Below are 9,125 nucleotides of genomic sequence, written 5' to 3' on the forward strand. Positions count from 1 at the left end.
AATTTTAAAGGTGATTTCATTTATCAATTACTTCTTCTCTTTTTTTTTAAACCCCTTAATTTCTGTGTATTGGCTCCTAGGTAGAAGAGTGGTATGTGTGGGCAATGGGGGTCAAGTGACTTGCCCAGGGTCACACAGCTGGTAAGTGTCTGAGGCTGGATTTGAACCTAGGACCTCCCGTCTCTAGGCCTGACTCTCAATCCACTGAGCTACCCAGCTGCCCCTATCAATTACTTCTAATGGATCACTAGTAAATTAATTATTTAGAATTACTTTTATTAAATATGTTGGTCATTTTTTGATTCAACAAAGGTCTTAAAAATTTTTGTTATTGTTTTTTAAACTTGGATGTCATTTTTTCTCTTTAATTTGGGGAAGTCACATTCAGTATTTAGAGATATGCAAATTTATTTTCACATGGGCTTCCCACACCCTTGCCCACTTCCACATCATCCCTAGCATCCCATTCACACATACATGAATAATCAGTCTGCAGATGTTACTTTCTTAAGCTACATTGGACAAATAATATTTGAGAATATAAAGAGAACATTTATTTTACTTTTTGGAAACACTTGAGATTCAACAACCCAAATCAACATTTACCAGGATTGCGTGAAAGGCATGGTTAGATAAGACATGAAATAAACCGGTTAAAAATGTAGATGTCACAGCAGAAGGCTTGGTGCTAATACAGTTGGTAGGAGAAAGAGTGAATTAGGAGCTGCTGTTTCTTTTACATTTCTATTACTAGAATTATGTATTGGAAGACATTCTGCCATGGAGCAGAGATATCAGTACCACAGTGACAAGAACTAATTCTGAATTTTCTTCTAGAACTCTGGGCCTAATTCATAGGTCTGCTAACAGAATATTAATAAGTTTGTTTTTCCACAGCCTTTCTAATACTGGTTATTTAGTTGTTTTTTTTTGTTTTGTTTTGTTTTTAGGTTTTTTGCTGAGTAGATGGGTGTAATGTTTATCTTCTTCATTTTAAAAATTAGGGATAGGATGCCCAGAGAGAGGAAATGTCTCACTTCATTAGACAGCCAATAATAATAATACCAACTCACATTATTTAAAAAATATTTTATTTTCCCAAACATATGTAATAATAATTTTTACCATATGTTTCCTGAAAATAAAAGATCCAAATTGTCTCCCTCCCTCCGTTCCCTCCCCCATCTAGGAGATGATAAGCAATTTGATCTGGGCTATACATGTATTATCATGCAAAATATAATTCCATATTGGCCATCACTGTAAGAGAACACTCATAGAAAACCAAAACTCCAAAATAAAAACACAAACTAAAATGAAAAGTAGTATGCTTTGATCTGCATTCTGATTCCGACAATCTTTCTTTGGATCACTATCTCATATGGATAAAACACTTTAAGACTTCATTATGATTTCCTCACAATATTAAGTAATCCTACTTCTGCGAAGTAGGTAGTGTACATTATTATTCCCATTTTATAACTGAAGAAACTGAGGCTCAGATAAGTTAAGTGACTTGCTCATGATGAAAGAGCTAGAAACATCAGTGCCCAGGATTCAATCCAAGCTTCTTCTGTCTATTGTACATATTAAAAAAATATCTATATATTCGGTATATATTTTAAATAAATACATATATTTTATATTTTTAATAGTTATTTTACATATGTTCATATATATTTAATTTTTTTCAAGATTTTTTCTTAATTGAGAACTCCCTCATATGAGTTCTTTTTATTTATTCATTCATTCATTCATTCATTCATTTATTTATTCATTCATTTACTTATTTATTTATTTATTTATTTTAAGCCTTACCTTCAGTCTTAGAATGAATCCTGTGTATTGGCTCCAATGCAGAAGAGTTGTAAGGGTAGGCAATGGGGTCAAGTGACTTGCCCAGGGTCACCCAGCTGGAAAGTGTCTGAGGTCAGATTTGAACCCAGGACCTCCCATCTCTAGGCCTGACTCTCTATCCACTGAGCCATGCAGCTATCCCCTCCCACCAACCCCCATCTAAATTCTTAAGAAATATTCCAATCTTCATGATTTAAGACTTTTCCACTTCTTACTGATCTTTATAGACTCCTTTACTTTCAAAATTGCAGCATAAACAATGATACAGAGATAGAAGCATTTTTTATTTAGTAAGGCTATTATCCAAACGTACCAAGGCAGATGTCACTGGTTTCCTCGCATGGTCAGCGATCTCATTTGTAATTTCTATACTTCTTTTTATTCCCATTCTGGCTGGAAACAAGTGCTGGGGAAGCAGGACTTATCCCAACACTGTGAGCTGAGAAAGTTTTTGCTTCAGATGACTGAGATTTTCCATTGAATGAACTAACATGGGTGAGTAACTTGAATAAGCATTTCTGGGGTGTATGGATCCCAGGTTTGAGAGTTTTAAGATCTGAATTTTCTCCTCATTCTTCATTGACTTAAAAGGAGACCCAGCGAGGTAGTTCCGGGGACAGGGACCAAGGGCTAGAGACTGCAGGTTCTCCTGGGTTCAAATCTGGTCTCAGATAAGGTACTATATAAATTCTAGCTGTTGTTGTTGTTGTTGTTGTTATTATTATTATTGCTAACCACCAGTAGGAAAAGCCTTCATTGTAGATGTGACTTGGTTTACGAAAACCAATTCCACTTATACATCATGGAAAAAGGAACTTTCTAGTACTATAGGCATTTGTAAAATGTCATCTATCAAAGCATCATTCTGTGTATCACTCGAGGAAGCCTTGCTGAAGCCCTATTTTTGACTCTTGTATTTTATTGTTTTATTTAATGAGATAATACTTGTTAGAATATACCTGTGATGTGTGATGCTTGTCTTTGTCATTGCGTGTGTGTGTGTGTGTGTGTGTGTGTGTGTGTCTCAAAACCAAGTCATGGAAGAAACATTGATGCTTTTTAGTTTAAAAGAAGACTGCCACTCAGAATATTTCCTTTCTGACAAGGTAACAGAACAAAATAGGAAAGCATATTCCACCAAGGAGAACATTTGTGGGTACTGACATCAGAACTAAACCATTTCCTGTGAGGACTGACCCTTATTATAACAGTGTGAAATAATTACAATTCAACCTCTTGCTTCTGTCAGCTTAGCCCATAGGATGATAGATCTAGAATTGGAGGCATCTTTAGAGGCCAGCTAATATAATCCTTTCATTTTATGGTTGAAGAGACAGAGAGGCGCAGAAGATGAAGTGCCTTCCCTTAGGCGTCACAGATTAAAGTGTTAAAGGCGAGGTTCGAATCCAGGATCTCTGGCTCTGGGGCCAGTGATGTTTCCACTGAGGTTATCCTACTTATGTAGATTGAAATATATGACCAATTCATGTGAGAAAAGTAGCATAAAAGGCCTTCTTTTTGCCCTTTTTCCTCTGATGTAGGGACACAAAGAAGGAGCCTAATGTCTGGGAAGGAATCCAAGAGCTTCAATGAAATTGGATAATTTTTCCATTTTCTGTGTTTTTTTGTTATTGTTCAAATTATGCCAAACTGGAGATGCATAGCATATAAATCTTGCCTTGAGAGAGATTTAAGGGGCTTTCTGATTGGCAAAACAAGCAAGGAACAGGAGGGATAACCAGTTTTATTCATGTGATGAAATTATTTTTGTTTATTTTCTTTAGCGTACCAGGTAATTTTCTATAGCTCAGACCCAGACTTCACTGAGATATATATGGCTTTTAAAAATTGCAAAATAAATATCTATGTGCCGTGGAAAGAAGGATTTCCTGGCACTGAAAACATTTCTATTTATAAGAAGTATTAATAAATTAATTTTTAAACTAAACCATTTTCTTCATGATGTTGGATGGAACACCATATAGGAGGTAATAATAAGGTCTGTTTCCTTTTTCCATTATCAAGAAATGGGGGAAAAATCTTTAAATACACAAGAGGATTTATCTCTTAAGCTATAATTATGAGTGTTACTAATGGAACATCAAACAAGGGGTTTTTTATACATAAGATAAGATCATGTAAGATTCCTGATAAAGATAAGAATTAACTTCAAAGATCTTCAGTTATTAACATCAAACAAAAAAAAACTGGGGAGATGATGTTTTTCTTTTTTTTCCTTTTTTTTTTTTGAGCGTTTACTTCAAGTGATTTAATGTTTGCAAAGCACTTTACAGAGAGTACCTCATTTGATCTTCACATCAACCCTAAGAGGTGGTGTGTGTAGTATACACATTCTACAGATAGGGAAAATAGAGGAAGTAATATATTAAATGTCTTGCCCAGGTTCACACAGTGAGTGTCAGAGACTGGATGTGTGAATTCAGGTCTTCTGACTTCAGTAGCAATACTATCCACTGTGTCACCTATTAGCTAAAAGAAATTATGCCCAACATTAACCAAAATATTTATACTAGAACTTTTTTTGTGTCATCAAAGTATAGGAAACAAGGGAATATTTTAGTCAATTGGAGAATGTCTGATGAAGTTATGGTACAAAAATGCTATGGAATGTTACTGAGAAGTAATGAGAAACAATAGCATTTCAGAAGAAAATGTATTACTTTTAAGAGATTCTGGGTACAATGTGAAATTTGGATTATCTAATTAAATTTGTGCTAATGCAAGAAGGATTTGTTTGCTAATTTGATCCCTAAATTTTATTCTCCAATGTACAGTCAAGAATAAATTTCCCACAGTCATGGCTTTTTAAAATCTTCTTTCCAGGGTGAAGCTTCTAATGTCTAGGAACCTCCCACTTCCAACAAAAGGCATATCCCTGGAAGTACATTCCAAAGGTTTCTTTCCACTATGAATCCTCTGATGATGTCTGTAAGAGATGATCTCTGACTGAAGAAATTCCCACACTGATTCTGCATTCACCTTGTTCTCAGAATGACTAATAAAGCTTTGTACTACATCTCAATGCTACTTCTCACTTGTTACTGTGATAAGATTTCTCTCTAGTATGAATTCTCTCATGGGAAATAAGGGATGACTGTTTCCTGAAGATTTTACCACACTGCTTATATTCATAAAGTTTCTCTCCAGTATGGATTCTCTGATGAACAACAAGAGATGAGCAGTCCCTAAAAGGTTTACCACGGTCATCTTATTCATAGGGTTTCTTCTCTCCAGTGTGGATTCTCTGATGAAGAGCAAGATTAGAGTTCTGTGTGAAAGTCTTACCATATTATTTACATTAATAAGATTTCTCACCAGTGTGGATGCTTTGATGCTTAGCAAGATTATTCCTCTGTGTGAAAATCTTACCACACTGTTTACATTCATAAGGTTTCTCTCTAGTGTGGATTCTCTGATGCACATCCAGATTGTACCTCTCTGTGAAAGCCTTTCCACATTGTTTACATTCATAAGGGTTCTCTCCAGTGTGGATTTTCTGATGCAGAGCAAGATTGCCCCTCTCTATGAATGCCTTTCTACGTTGTTTAAATGCTTAAGGTTTCTCTCCAGTATGGATTCTCTGATGTAGAGCAAGGCCAGAATTTGATCTGAAAGTCTTTCCACATTGATTACATGCAAAAGGTTTCTCCCCAGTGTGGATTCTCTGATGTTGAGCAAGTCTGTCTGGCCTTTGGAAAGTCTTTCCACATTGATTACATTCATAAGGTTTCTCTCCAGTATGGGTTCTCTGATGAATAACAAGATTGTACTTCTGTCTGAAACTCTTTCCACATTGAATACATTCATAAGGTTTCTCTCCAGTGTGAATTCTCTGATGTTGAGCAAGTCTGGTCTTTGGAAACTGTTTCCACACTGATTACATTCATAAGGTTTCTCTCCAGTGTGGGTTCTCTGATGAACAACAATCTTTCCACATTGATTACATTCATATGGTTTTTCTCCAGTGTGGGTTCTCTGATAAATAACAAGATTGCCCCTCTGTCTGAAAGTCTTTCCACATTGTTTACATTCATAAGGTTTCTTTCCAGTGTGGATTCTCTGATGTACAACATGATGTGATTTCTGTGTGAAAGTCTTTCCACATTGTTTACATTCATGAGGTTGCTCTACAGTATGACTTCTTTCACATACAATAAGGGGTGAGTTTTCATGGAAAGTTTTACTACATTCAGGATACTCATTAGATGTCTCTCTAGTATGATTTTTCTTTTCTTTTCTTTTTTTTTAAAACCCTTAACTTCTGTGTATTGGCTCCTAAGTGGAAGAGTGGTAAGGGTGGGCAATGGGGGGTCAAGTGACTTGCCCAGGGTCACACAGCTAGGAAGTGTCTGAGGCCAGATTTGAACCTAGGACCTCCTGTCTCTAGGCCTAACTCTCAATACACTGAGCTACCCAGCTGCCCCCTTCTAGCATGAATTTTCTGATGGGAAATAAGTGATGACTGTCTCCTAAAGGCTTGGCCACATTGCTTACATTTATGCAGCTTTGTGCTACTATGACATTTTTGATGGTGTTGAAGCAATAACTGTTTCTTAAAGGCTTTACCACAGTCATTACATTCATAATGTTTCTTTCTATTTTGAATTTTACGGTGGTCAGTGAGCTCTGAATTATGACTGAAGACCTCCTCAACTGCATTATGTGTATAAAGCATTTCTCCAGCATGATTTTTCTGATGTCTAATTAGTTCTGATTTTAAGTTGAAGGTCATCTCACAGTTACTACATTGATAGGTTTGTAATACAGGAGGCTTCTCATGAGACCAACAAACTCCACTTGTTCAGTAAAGCATTCCCTATATTTACCGTCCTGAGAAGAGTCATTACCTGAGATCCTTTTCTTACACTGAATTAAGATGGAATATTGCCTGATATTCTTTCCATTTTTATCAACTTCACGGAGAACCTTCTGTTTTTTTCTATCTTGAAATCAGAGTCACAGATTTCTCTCAGACTGAATTCACAGTGATCATCATACATGAATCTTTTTTGTTGTGACTTTCCCTTTTTTTTGCATTAGTCTCTCTCATTTTAAGCCTCCTCCTTCCATCTAGACAGGAGTTGCTTGAGTCTTCTCCCTCCAGCATCCATGGAGCTTCCCCTTGGTCAAAATGGGAGATCCAATCTTCTCTGGGAACTGGAAGCCCCAGGGAGAGCACATTCCAGGCATTCTCCAGCATGACTTCCTTGTACAGCTCCTTCTGACCAGGGTCTAAGAGGTGCCACTCCTCCTGGGTGAAGTCCACAGCCACATCCTTGAATGTCACCAACACCTGGGTTGGGGGGCTGGGGCTCCCAGGGGCCATTCCCTCTGGTTCCAGGCCTTGGTCCTCTGCAGGCTGAGCTGGGCAGGGACAAGGATCCCCCAGGGGGAGAGCTCTTTGTCTCCTCTTCCTGGGCAGGAGGCTGGTCTCCAGGGATGGATACAGGCTGAGGTCCAGCAGGGAGAGCCTAGGACCTACATGCACAGGGCTGGATTCCAGAAGGTAGAGGGATCTCAGTTGAAAGGGAAGAAGGCAGAGGAACTTTGTTTCCAACAGAAGACTAATGACTGGGTCTCCAAGGAAAGAAGAAAGTTTGATCTCAGCTCTAGAGGTTCAGGTTTTGTCCAAGATGATGTTTTTCTAAAGTATTTGCCACTAACATGGAAAAAATTATACATAGAATCAAACTGGAAAGGAATTCCTTATAGATGTTGTGGTCCTCCAGATGCTCTTGGCTGCAAATAATTACAAAGCAGATCATGTCCATCCTCATAAAGTTATAGGAACTCCTCAATGAGATCAATTATGATGGAAAATAAATTTATGAATTTAACATTTATGTAGGGAAAAAATGGATGAAAAATTGCTATTTTTCAGACATGCTAATAGATACCCAGTTCATTGAATTCATATAGCAGGAAAGATTGGGATAGCCACTGTACATGGAAAGTTCATTGGGGGTGCAGCTGGGTAGCTCAGTGGACTGAGATTCAGGCATAGAGATAGGAGGTCCTGGGTTCAAATTTGACTTCAGACCCTTCCTAGCTGTGTGACCCTGGGCAAGTCATTTAACCCCCATTGCCTAGCCCTTACCACTCTTCTGCCTTGGAACCAATACACAGTAGATTCTAAGATGGAAGGTAAGGGTTTAAAAAAAATACACTGGACCCAGAAACAAACAGGAGGATGACAATGGGAATGATGGCCCTTGGGATATTGCACAGTGCTTTTAATGATCCCCAGGAATGCTTTGGTGCAAACCCCCAACTTTTTAATAAAATATGCTCCCCAAGGTGCTGCATGGTGGTAAATTCTGGAACACAAAAATCTCTGAGGAGTTAAAATGCTCAAGAACACCAGGTAGAGATTCATAGTGAACACAAAGTCACCTGGATCATATTTCCAATGATGATATGCTTAAGGAGTAGCATAAGGAATTTCATTGGGAGAATGTAAGATTAGAAAAAGTTGTCATATAGAAAGAGTAAAAGGTGAAATATAAGAATTTATAGAGGAAGACTTCCAGCACATTTGGTGGATCTTCTGGGGAAGGTCTATGGGAGAACATGGATAAGAATCACAAAGGCTGGGTTATGATCTGTACCAATAGAGGGGATCCTGACATCCATGGGATCCACAGAAATGTTGAAATATTCTCCTGGTGGTCCAGCACTGAATAAAGTGTAGGCTGCCACAGAGTAGATGCTTAATAAATATGAATTGCCTGATTGAACGGTGATACAATATAGCTAGGAATTATGATCTCAGAAAAATCAAAATTATAGGTGACCTAAAAGAGAATGGATACACATGAGTGGAGGTATATAAGTAGACAGCAGCTTATGTCCAACTTGTGCAAGAGATATGGCATAAAAGTCATTACTAAATATGCCTGGGATCAAAATGGATATGTTAGTTGAATAGTAAGATTTAGGAAAAACATATGGATATGTTAAGTGCTATACTGGAATTCCCAAAATATTCCTAAGAGGATTGTTTCAAGGGATATCTGTATGAAAGGCAAGAATTTAGAATCAATGATTTGAGGTGGAGAGCAAAAAACCATCTCTCTCAATGGCTCCATCTAGCTTTTCTCTTCCTATTGCCATTGTTTATTATCTCCTCTCCCATAATCTAAGATACACAGCCTCTTCTATCTTGTTATTATGGTTTGTTCTTCAATCTCTCTCTCTCTCTCTCTCTCTCTCTCTCTCTCTCTCTCTCTCTCTCTCTCTCTCTCTCT

At 37.6% G+C, this 9,125-nt stretch overlaps 1 pseudogene; it reads right to left on the bottom strand.

Annotated features, from left to right (window-relative positions):
* Positions 1–3,222: 3,222 nt before the first annotated feature.
* LOC123246663 lies at positions 3,223–6,610 on the bottom strand (annotated as a pseudogene).
* Between the last annotated feature and the right edge of the window lie 2,515 nt (positions 6,611–9,125).

The sequence above is a fragment of the Gracilinanus agilis genome, chromosome 4 (assembly GCF_016433145.1).
Source record: "Gracilinanus agilis isolate LMUSP501 chromosome 4, AgileGrace, whole genome shotgun sequence".
NCBI lineage: Eukaryota > Metazoa > Chordata > Mammalia > Didelphimorphia > Didelphidae > Gracilinanus > Gracilinanus agilis.